Consider the following 12,611-nt stretch of genomic DNA (forward strand, 5'->3'; position numbering starts at 1 on the left):
CTAGATATCTTGCCTCGTGCAAATATGCTTGATTCTTGTCCTTTGGCCACTCCTCTTACTAGTGGTACCGAGCTTCCTAAGTTGGATGTCACTTCCCCCCACTGATCCGACCTATTTAATTCTTCTATTGAGTCGACTAACTGTAATTATAAGTTACACGCCTCGAACTCGTATAAAGATTCTTCCTCTAGGGCCTCCTTTCACCTTTTGTTAGCGACCCTTAAACGTAGGTTCCAGCAATGCCAGTTCAAGCCTTACCTTTTTCATTTAGTCTGACTATTTTTCGAGTTCTATATATGAATGAAAGCTACGTTTCGGCAAATAGGTCTATTTATATAAACTATCATCCTAAGGAAGAAACTTAAAAACATTAGTTTCACAGCCGAGGTCAGAGCTTCAAGTCAGTAATGTCTCTTTAGCGCCCCATACCCTACTACAATTCTTATTCAATATAATAATATTACTACAATGTCGTGCCGATGTCTCCCTTACGAAATTGAAGATAAGTCTTTTGATTACGGGGGTGACAACCGAGGCTTTTAAGAGAAGTAGCCATAGAGGCTATAAAGAGCTATCTCATATCTAATAGGAATAATCAAATTGTTATGTCTATTGTGGGAGATGGGGTCCCAAGACCATCTCTTCGACGACGTAGACAAGGGGCCCCATCATGGGCGATCTGAGAAGAGAGATGCAAAAGAAGATGTCCTCCTCAACGGGTCAAGCCCTCGCTAAGAACTAAAGGATCCTTAACATCGACACTCAGTGCATAAGCTCATAAGGCAAGATGAAGATCCGGAAAAAGGTTAAACAAATCGTACCGGCATGGCCCTTTGAAAAAAGTAAAAAAAAAAAGGGCGCTAGGGAAGAGAGAAAGTAGCAGAAGGCCCTAATGGAAATGAGAGGCCTTATCTCTTCACTTGTTGCTTTCTTTGCTGCTTTCAGGGTATTTGGAAATAGATCTAGAAGTTAAAAAAGTCATATATTTTGATCTTATTTTCCCTCTTCACTATGTCCTACACTGAGACAGGGACCGCCTATGCCAATACATTATTAAAAGTGCTCGATGGGTTCCGGGTGAGCTTACGCTTAGTCTCAGCCTCTTTGATTGGTAGGCGGGCGGGCTAAGCCCCTACTTAAGATTCAATTCATAAGGTTCTATTTGATCGAAGGGATGGCTAAAAGGCCGAATCCGGCTAAAAATAAATAGAAGAGATCAAGGAGAGAGCGCTAGATGAGCACTTGCAAGAGAGCGACTGATAGAAATCCTATGCTGAGTAGGAAGACTAGCCTCTCTCCTTAGTTCTCTACGATCTCCAATGCCTTACTACTTGGTTTCGCATTGGGGATCGGATTTGCCTACCTGTCTAGTTAGCTTGAATAAAAGTGTAAGGCAAGCCCAAGGGCTAGTAGTAAGGGACGAGCACGGCTGAAGTGGCTATGCATACAAATCTATTTACGAATCTATATGCTTCGATTGGAACTGGAAGTTCCAGAACAGGTGGCTGGACCCCCGGGTAAAAGAGATCTATCCATTTTAGCCACCTTTTCTATTACTGATCTAGTTGCTCTTGCTATCTAACCCGCCACTTTATTATATGATCTTTTATTGACTTCAAAAAGTCAATCTCGTGATAAAGGGATTTCTCCTTTTTACTTTTGGTGTATAGGGCTTTTCTTTTTTTCCCCTTTGTCAAGCAATCGAAAAGAGACTAGAACCACGTGAATTTTTTTTATTAAATGAACTTCTTAAAAATGAATCTTTTCTCATTAGGAGACCCCCAATGAGAAAGCTCTGATTGCACCTTCTGTATCTGTACCTGTAAGTGCATATGTATACACTAATTTATATGTGGGTTCCGCTTCGGGGAAGACGAGTTGACTCCACAAAGCTAAAAATTATTGCCTCGGATATTCCATTAACGGTTACCTAGAACCTCTTTCTATTTTGATACGACCACAGGTTCCACCAATTGCGGGGATGTAATTCGCCAAGTTGGGTAAAAGAAAGCCGTTTGACCCTACCGAAGTACCAAAGGCTTTCGAGGCTTACATCCCTATTGCATGACCTAAAAAAAGGCTTTCAGTAGCACCCTTAGAATCTAATTTGAAGTGCCAGTAGTTGTAGTTGTGGCCACACTAACCCTGGTTCCACTTAGTAGCCCAAATGTGCCCCTTTAACACGCAAGTACGCTTGAGCTACTAAGCTTCGAAACAACCCATAGGCTTACTTCTCCTTGGGTTATGAAATAATTCAATAGCTCTGTGCTCCCTCACTGCATTCCAAGGCAAGCTCCTACTAGATCCTACTATTCCTACTGGATTTGAGTAGCTCGAGTATGAATATTGTATCTCTATGCCCCTCACTTAGCCCCACTCTTTGGTTTAGCATGGATCCATACTGGAAGCGAAAATACCGTAAAAATGGCTTCTTTCTTTGTCTCCGCTGGATTCTTTTGTAATAGTTTGATGAGCTGAACCAGCAAGAGATATTATGTTGAAGATGGTCAAAGTAGTCTATTATGATTTAGTATTAATGAATTTGAGCTTGGTATCCATGTGTTCGAGAGGTAGAAATACCATACCATAATCAAAAGGTTTAACGGCCCGAGCGACCAGACTTAACATAAATGTAGCCGAACTCTCCTACTGTGTGCTGTGTGTGCTTTCAAGCAATAAGATTGCTTGCTAAATGAACCACTGCTGACGAAGTGCACCATACCAGCACTAAGGGGTAACCTGAGATAAGGTCCCCATTTCCACTAGCGCTCTTATCCAGAGCGGCAGTAGGAGCAGACTGAGTCGGTATTCATCTACGAGAGGCGCACACGTATGCCTTGGTTCCGCTCAACTCTCCCTTCAGAGCTACCCTTGCCTGAAAGCGGAAGAGGTAGCTTACTAACCTACTGGAGTAAGTAGTCTTGTCCGAAGGCCTCATGCGACAAGCGCTCGAAGATCAAGAATCAATCTTTCATTGTTAAATAGACTGGAAGTCTTTGGCTAGTGCGCTGACCTATTTGCCTTCACCTAAATAAAGACAAAGCATTTTAGGAAGGGCGGAATGAGGAGAGAGGCTGGCAATCATATCCCGATGGTCAAAAAACCGTGTTCCCTTCAGATAAGACGCACCGTAGGCCATCATCATCCTTCTTCATTTTCAATGAAAAAAAATCTTGATTGGTCTTCGTTCTTTACACGATAGATTGAGAGCCAGATTGAGATGCCCTATCGCCTTTTTACATACTTCTTAAAGGGGGAGACCATAGGATTCTAAACCTTCCCCTGATCTACGATCACCCTAGTTTGCACTTTTTTGTAAAAGTTTGTTGGTTCGGCAAATTATTAAGTGGCAGCTCTTTCTACGGATTCGTCTGCTGACGAGGTTAACAATATTTATGTTATGAAAGAGTCGGGAACTTTCACTGCAACTGAAGAGGCTCACACCTTACATCAAACTAACCTATCAACAGAAAGAACCGAGGTTGATTTCTTTGCAATAGGGAATGCAGTTGAAATAGAGATTCTGTTGAAAAGAGTGCAGTACTACAAGAAAGTTGTAAGACAGAAATAAGTCGATTGCTGCTATTCTGGAAATCAGGGTTTAGAAGTCTTTCGTCCGGGAGATATAGCTCCTCAGCGCATACATACAGAGATCCTGTGATTTGATCTGTACTAGAGACGGGAAGAACCAGAGGAAGACTCCATAGCTAATAGAACAAAAGACAAGGTCTGGACTGACGAGAAAGTGAAAAGTGATATGCACTATAGCTTCTCCCATTCCTTTAATAGCCATAAACGAAATATTAAGAATCAAAAAATCTTTCTGGAAAGAAGTAAGAAGGTGATTGTAATGTTGTAATGGCCAAAAGGTTAATTTCGATAAGATCCAGTGTTCGAGAGGTAGAATTTTGAGTCTACGCCTTGAATGAATCGGTAACAACGGATTAGTGGAATGAGGGATAAAGAGACTGATAGGGAGGGAATGGCCTATCAATCATTGGTTGATTTTCCCTTGAACCATTCACGGAGCTCTCAACTGAGTTGTTTAGGTTCTGGAATTCCATCTCTAGTTAGGGGGTTTTGATTCGAAAAAATGTGGTACGGGTTCATCTCTCTCAACCAGTTCAGGTTCAAGGGAGGGTGATCGAGGGGACCCAGACTTTCGATCTCTTCTCTATAGCGGGAGCTTTCATATCAAGAGTGTGTTGGGGAGGCCATGGAAGATGGATTGGATCGCGAGGCGATGCTTATGCCTCTTCTTTATCAATGATATGCCCATTATTTTTAGTCTATGGCGAAGGAGAAAAGGGCGAGGCACCGAACATATTCTACCCTCGACCTCCATCCATCATTAGTAATCTCAGTACGGATGTTGGAGCAGCTCCTCTATGTTGTGGGTGTGGAGGGAGGGGGGGCAATCGCCGCATGATAGAGGCAGAAGCGGGGGCCACCGAAGCTATCTGCGTCGAGTGTTTTGATTGAAAGAGGAAGGGAGACAACTCAAATGCCAGCGTAGAAATCACACAATAAGAAGAGTCATCATCCCGATCATATACCCGCACTGAAAACAATTAAGAAAATAAAAAGGAGCCCATTCAGTCGATATATAGACTGCTCTCCATGACGATGTTCATGTTCCTTGTGCATTGGGGTTCTTAGTGGTTAAGCCGGGTGAAGATCTTGCTTCCAAGTCTGAGTATTATATTGAAACATATTTCAGTGAAGATAACAATTTCTCAATATTAGATTTCAAAAAACGAAGTGAACATATGATGCTCGACTTTATAGAGCGTTTAACAGCTGTGGTATCAGATGAAAAAGAAATTCGAACGGTCTATTTCCATAACTTTTCATGATACGATGGAATTATAGTACCGAGAGCTTTTACTTCTCAGATCGGTAAGTGCTCTTTCCAAACGGTGATGAGGAAGCATAAAATATATGAGTTAAAAGTCTATCGTGGAAATGAGAAAAATAAAATTATTGTTCCGTATAAAGGATTCCTACCTTCTCATTCCCGTTGCGCTAAATAACTTGGCCAAGTATTTATGCCCGAAATTAGGTTCTAAAGGCACCATTCCCTATGAGAAATTACGACTTGAGTATCTTTCGGAGATAGGTCAACAATTATTGGCTTATCTGAAACAAGATATTCGTGTCTTAGGTGGCGTTATGCTGAAGGCACAAGAGATTTATTGGAATCTGTACAAAATAGACATCGTTGATACAATAACATTATCATCGCTAGCTCTATGAATCTTTCGTATGCACTATTACGACCCAAAGAGTTGGCCCATCTATATACCAACTCGAAACCAAGAACGCTTCATTCGGCATGGTTATTATGGAGGACATGCCGATGTCTATAAGACCTATGGTTAAATTTTTGACTATTACGATATGAACTCCTTATATTCATTTATAATGAAAACTTTTCTGATGCCAGGCGAACGGGGCTCCCAAGCCGGGACGTCTGGCATAATAATTTAGAAAAGGCGGATTTGGATAACTTCTTTGGATTTATTAAGGCTTTTGTAGTGTGTCCTCTCTACAATAGAGAAAGCCTTCTTACCCTCTAAGGATATACATAATGCTTTAACCTTCCCAACAGGTAAATTCGTAGGCGTCTATTTTAGCGAAGAATTTTTTTATGCCCGAAACTTGGGTTATAGAATTTTCCCGCTAAGGGGCTACTTGTTTGAGAAAAAAAAGAGTCCTTTCGAAGGCTTTGTATCAGACATATTCTCTAGAAGATAAGAAGCAAAGATAAAGGATGATACATCTATGGTATATATCTACAAGATACTAATGAACTCTCTACGGTCGATTTGGTATAAACCTAAAAGTTATTAAAACAGAGATATGCACAGAAGAAAGATAGCATGAGTTGTATAAAACGGAAACTTTTACAATGCGAGGATCCTGTCCCTTGGACGACTTGAGTAATGGGAGAATGGGAATTGGGCCATGCAATGGTAGAGCCCGTGAACCGGGCATACTATTGAAGAACCTTCTGTGAACTTTTCTTCTCTTATGAAATTTCTACTTATCTTGAAAAGAAAAGAAGCCTCAAGCTGATAAGTCATCATGTTCGATAATTTCGAAAGAATAGCTGAGGGCTGATCTACGACCACCCTCTCACTCACGACACACATGATATATGTGTGATGCCGCCACCCTAATCTAGACATCCACTCCAGACTATTTACCTTATTTATGATCTTATTACGACCATCACGCTATTCTATAATTAACCATGCTATTTATGCTAAAGATAGCCCTTCATAAATCTCTATGACCTACCTCTACGAACAGCCTTAGACCGGCGTACTGATAGTAGCTGCTACCCATACCGCTGATGGTCGCTTACCTAGATCTATCTATGTGTATACGCTTAGAGCTCACCTCCTCACCCGTACGACTCTCGATAGTTGAAGAGAAAAGGAACATATCCAATGAGTCTGATTGCAATGGTATAAGATATAAGCTTAAAGGAATAAATAGGCGCAAATTAAACGACATAACCATGTACTAACCGGACTGAAGGAAGAGGTCTTCTGTACAATCTCTGGCCCAAGAATCTCTCTCTCTCCCCTACTTTATCTCAACATAGAGGAGTCCTGCACTTGCGTCCATAGAGTGCCTCAAAGGTGGCATGCCTATACTCGCCTGAGAACTCTTGTTATAGGCGAATGTAACCAAGGGTAGATGTATGTTCCAACAACCTCGAAAATCAAGGGATTACCTCCGCATAGCCTCCAATGTCTAGATGGTCCTCTTAGACTGGCCATCGGTCTGAGTATGAAAGGTTGTGCTAAGACTCACTCTGCTACCCAAAGCCTTCTATTGGCTCTGCCATAAGGCTGAAGTGAACCATGGATCTCTGTTTGATACTATGGATGATGGTATCCCGTGTAGGCGCACTATCTCATCAATATATATTTGGGCTAGCTTGCCTGTATAGTAAGTCATACTGATCGGCAGGAAGTGAGCTGACTTGGTCAGCCGATCAATAATCACCCAAATGGCGTCATGTTGCCTTGCAGTCTTCGGCAATCCAGAGAGAAAGTCCATGGCTATCTCGTCCCACCTCCATTGTGGTATCTGAACTGGTCGTAAAGGTCCTGCTGGTCTTTGGTGCTCAGCCTTAACCAGCTGGCACACTAAGCATTTAGCCACATACTCAGCGACATCCCTCTTCATACCTTTCCACCAATAGTGTGGGCGGATCGTCCTGTACATCTTCGTGCTCCCTGGGTGCAGGAAAAAAGGTGAGCTATGCGCCTCCTCCAAGATATCATGGCACAGGTCACTGTCCTAAGGAACACATATTCATCCCCGGAATAGATGTGTGCCATCATGGTGAAGGTTCAACTCCTTCTGTGTCATCAAGTACCTCAATCTCTTATGATCCGTAAAGATCTGGCACTTCCCCCATACAAGTAATGTCACCATATCTGAAAAGCGAAGATAATGGATGCAAGATCTGGGAAGGAAAGTAGTCGCGAGGGTACAAAGGTCGTGACTGAGTCTTGGTTGATTAGTTTGCCTTTTCTTGGTCTAGTGTGGCTAACAGGCGACAGAAGGATGACGGTTTTTTATTGGGAACGTAGCGTAGAAAGGGGTTCTTCCATAGTGAAGCAAATGATCTAGCCAATCATTCTTCTACCGATTATCCAAGTTCGGTATTCTGCAAGTTCCTAGGTCATATCGAAATGACTCCATTGTGAGTAAGATCTATTCGATATGTAAGTGGTATAGTCACTACCTGTAAGGCAATCCCCATAAACACCTTACTACTTTCTAAGCTTTCTCTCTTGTCTCGCCAATCTAGTGTTGCCATATAAAAGAACTGCCTTTATGGGTAGAATATATTTGATGCCATCACCAGATTCAATAGCTGCTCCTAGCCCGATTCCAAGACCTGACAAGGTTTGAAAGTTCAAGCAGCCTTGATCAACTATAAGAAAGTACCAGTTTTCCACAATGACAAGGACTTCGCGCAAAAGCATTGATTTCCAATCTCATGGTGTCAAAGAAAAAGAAAGAGGAAGCGCTATTGTTCTTATTGCGCAGACCTCACAATAAAGAAATATGGAAGACAAGAAGCTCAGTAGCAAGACCGTCTCATAATCACCACTTGTCTGTCATTTCAAGCTTCCAAAACAAGCAGAAAAACAAGTTGTATGTTCAGCAGAACGAAGTTCATCTTAATAAAATGTCAGGTCAATCACATGACTCATCCTATTAGTCGAGCATGGATCGATTTAGGGAAGGAAATTAATGCCGATGTTGCAATTCTTCCCATCCCGATAAAGCGAGTCACCCGTGATTCGATAGTTCTATTTTCCGCTACTGCAGGCCGATTGGGATCCCAGCAGTCAGACCACTATGTTAGTTCCTCACCCTCTTTCCAATCAAATCTATTCTAAGGTATTCGGAGGCAGGGGAAAGAAATGAGGGATTGATCGACCAACTTGAACATATCCATAACCTGCTTCCATCTGTCCTGAATAGGGGGAATTAGGGCGGGTATAGCCGAGCTGGACTGCTTGATTCTAAGGTAGGTAATAAGCAGCTATATCCGTATCAAGCCTACCATCTCTTCTCACGAAATACTTTTCATCCCTTCTCTAAAAGTTTTGCAATATAAGTGGCCCTGCTACAAAGCCCCAGAAAACCCCCTTACTCTCTGACACTGGTTGTTCTTTCTACCTATGGTACGAGAGGAAAAAGACCATCCTTAGGCCTCTTCAGCTAATAGATGCGTCAAAGACCTTTGCCAGCTACTGCTAGTCGCAAACAAGCCCTTCACTTCTGGGCTAGGAGTGAAATGCCGTCGATCGACTCGGGTCGGGTTATAATAATTTTGTGACTTTTTTGGATTATTTCTCTTGTCTTACTACTATTTATCAACAAATATCTAAGGATGAGATTAATTTTATCCTTCCTTTGTATCAAAAGACTGTTAAAAATCCATACAATGCTTCTATAAAAAGACTTAAGTCAGATAATGGTAGAAAGTACATCTCCTAGAAACAGCTGCAGGGGTATTTGAAAAAGCAAGGTATTGAGTGGTCTTTAAGAGCCTGCTTTTGAGTCACCCGGTGAATATACCAACCCTATTCGACTATCGCTACGCCCCTTACCTCTTCATTGGGAGCAAGTTGACTACAAAGGGTTCCCCCCCCTAATTGAACTCAAAGGGGTTGAATGCGACTCTAAGAATACCAATCTTCTCTGGAGCAAGGAAAAGCAACTCTGTCTGGTATCGGTAACGATTAACATATTCTTTTTTTTTTAGAGAGGGGAACCCTTACTTAAGAACAGAGAGTGGCCGAGAAAAAACGCAAGGCAAGGGATAAAGGAGAAGTACCCGGCTTGGAAAAGCTTCCTTTTTCAATTCCAGAAGTTACAGAGCCTATGTAGAAGAAGTTGTAGAAGAGCACCACCACGGTTCAGGTTCCGACACAGAGCATGACTTCTTTCTCACCCTCACCCATCATCCAACATGGTTCGCACCAGCGTTATTTGACTCACTTAGTCCATCGCTGCTTATCAACAAAAAGAACCGAGGTTGATTTCTTTGCAATAGGGAATGCAGTTAAAATAAAGATTCGCTTGAAAAGAGAGCAGTACTACAAGAAATCTGTAATACAGAAATAAGTCGATTGCTGCCATTGAACGTCTACCTCTCAAATTAAAATATGAAATAAAAAAGTTTAGACCCCCGCAAGAATATTGCATAGAAAGGCATGACGTGGATCGCCTTTCCCTAGCAGGGTTAGAATTGACTTCCATCCGTTCTCTAACTCATCTTTCTTTTACTCCATTCCCGAGCTCACGCTCTATCACGCACGAAAAAGAAGATGACTCAAAGAAATTGGTCACAAAGCTTATTTTTGCGTTCCGGAAGAGAGAAGATAAAGGGGATGTTATGTTAGTAGGAACAAAAAAACTTTGAAAAAAAGAAGTGGAAAGATCTTATTTCGTATAAGGAGTGGAGGTCTATTGAAAAACGGACTTTGAGAAGATGGCCTTTTTCTTTGACTGTGTGGAATAAGAGCAGGTGCCTTTCATTTATCACGACTAGATAAACCAAGCCAGTCTACGATTGCCGGGTTTTTTAGGAATGGAATTTATAGGAAGATTAGCGGAACCGCCAGGAATCAGTATTGATAATCTCCTTTTCATAGCCTTTGATCAGTAAATTATTTATAACTTCGGAAGATGGTCAAGGTAGCATGCTTCCAATCCACTGCACTAGATGTGAATGTAATTAGAAGGTCAGAATCTTTTCTACCTCTTTGCACAAAAAGAGACTGAGATAACGAAGTGGATGCGCCTTGATTTCCTCTAACTCCTTACTTAATGCCGCAATGGAGTCCTTACCCCTGCCTTTAGAAGATAAAGCCTTCATATTATATTTGACTTGCATGTGTTAAGCATATAACCTTTCATCACATTCAGTTGACTTTCAATTCAATCTCTGAGGATTAGAAAGATATAGTTTTTATACAGAAGAAACCTAGTTTTGAGTTCTATTAAGGACCCGAAGAAGACAGGAGAACTGGGATTCACAAGAATGCTTTGATTCTCATCATGATACATTCTTGTAGTAAGCGGGTGGTTGGTAAACACATATTATTGGGAGGGGGAAGCAGGCAACGGATACCGTTCTCGCACCCGATCCTACAGTTGGTAGGTCAAATCCCTATGTCCAAGTGATTGAGTTGAAGCTTTGGTCATAGAGCAGAGCGAGCCCGGGGAGAGGAGTAGAGTCCAACAACATTGAGCCCCAAAATAGAGTTTCTATTCAAATCCCTACTCAACACGGTGCCTTAAGGAGAATCTGAAGCTGGTTGCTAGCGGAAGTAGCACGACAAAAAGCAAAGCAAAGCATTCACAAAGAAATGGTGCAAGTAGAAGGGAAGGCGCAACGGTTAACGACTGCTCGAGGAGTGATCCGTCTCTTATTTTCCTTTTTTTTTAGATAAGAAAGGAGACAATAAGCCCGTCAACATTGAAGCTTCTGCTTTTGGCAGCTGTTAGGCAAGTGATACCGTACGCAAGTCTGCACCTATATAGTGAGGGTGCGTTAAGGCGAGTTGATGAGCTAATACGGCTGGATTACTTTTCATATGTATGTGGGAGGAACTTGACGTTATGCATTGGGGCCAGCTATAAAGGAATAGGTTTGAATGTTTATATATACCATATTTCAGCTGACCTTTCCAAATCATGCTTCACAATCAAGCTAGAAAAAGACTAAGCAAGTGCTGTCCTATTGAAATGGTGGATAGTTTAGTATAACATTCATTCCTGACTGCCGCTGCCTGCTTAAGACTAAAAGCTAGTAGTGAGACTTTTATTCTGCTGCCCTATCTAGTAAGAGCCTCTAAAGCTATGTTTGGCATAATCAATATAATAGTTGGGCTCGATTTTACTGAAGAAGAAGGGGCGAAGTCTCAACTACCAGACTACTACTATACCAAACACACTCCATGAGTGGATTAGTTGAGTGACTAGACTCATACTCTAAACGAGACCAATACTATCAAAAAGGAAGTAGCAAAAATCATAAGAGAAGAAAAGTTCACAGAAGGTTGGGAAATAGTACGCCCGGTTCACCAGGTTCTACCACTGCAGGGCCCAATCATACTCAAAAAAAGTGTTTGATCCCGACTTAGAAGGAACGTTAGCTATATACTTAACACTTGTAAGTCGAACGTTATTTTCGGGGAGCTGGGCAGAAGGAAAATAAGCTCCTAGCTAAAGGTAGCTTGTCTCGCCCAGGAGGTGAGAAGTGTTGAGAACAAAGTGGCGAACGGGTGCGTAACGCGTGGGAATCTGCCAAACAGTTCGGGAAAAATCCTGAAGAAAGTTAAAAAGCGCTGTTTGATGAGCTTGCGTAGTATTAGGTAGTTGGTCAGGTAAAGGCTGACCAAGGCAATGATGCTTAGCTGGTCTTTTCGGATGATCAGCCATACTAGGACTGAGACACGGCCTGGACTCCCACAGGGAGCAGCAGTAGGGAATCTTGGATAATAGGCAAAAGCCCGATCCAGCAATATCAGTAAATTATTATTAAATCATTACAATCAGTGAAGAGAGATGCATTCCTGGGAAGGGAAGCCAGAATTTTTGATGTAGATCGATCAATCCCGCCATGTTCAAGTGATCGCCCTGAGCAGAGCGAGTGGTCATTCATTCTTTTGATGACTCGCAGTCGAAAGAGTTGGTTGGCAGTTCAAACCTCAAAGGAAGTTGAAGAGAGGCCTAGGGACGAGCCATTACAGACGGTCTGATACTTCTGGAGTTCGCTCATATTGAATTGTCCAAAAGCTCATCAACCTATCCAAGGGATGATGAAGGCGATGCCGCAATTGAGGGAACCGCCCTCTTACTCTTTTTTAGATAAGAATGCGAAAGACCCTGACCCTACCAACCAAGCCCACTCAGATAGACTAAGTAGACTAAAAAAAGTGCACAAGAAAGACTAAGGACATCAAATGGATTTTTTTAACACAGAACTGGAAGAGGTTTGATTCCTCTTTGATGTTGTTAAGCCAAGAGCACAAAGCGCATGCAAGAAATGAGAGCTAGAGGAA

General features: G+C 42.0%; 1 pseudogene; it reads left to right on the forward strand.

Moving 5' to 3' along the window:
• Window positions 1–11,784: 11,784 nt before the first annotated feature.
• On the forward strand, window positions 11,785–12,071 carry LOC142169364 (18S ribosomal RNA; annotated as a pseudogene).
• The last annotated feature ends 540 nt before the right edge of the window (window positions 12,072–12,611 follow it).

The sequence above is a fragment of the Nicotiana tabacum genome, chromosome 14 (genome assembly GCF_000715075.1).
Source record: "Nicotiana tabacum cultivar K326 chromosome 14, ASM71507v2, whole genome shotgun sequence".
NCBI lineage: Eukaryota > Viridiplantae > Streptophyta > Magnoliopsida > Solanales > Solanaceae > Nicotiana > Nicotiana tabacum.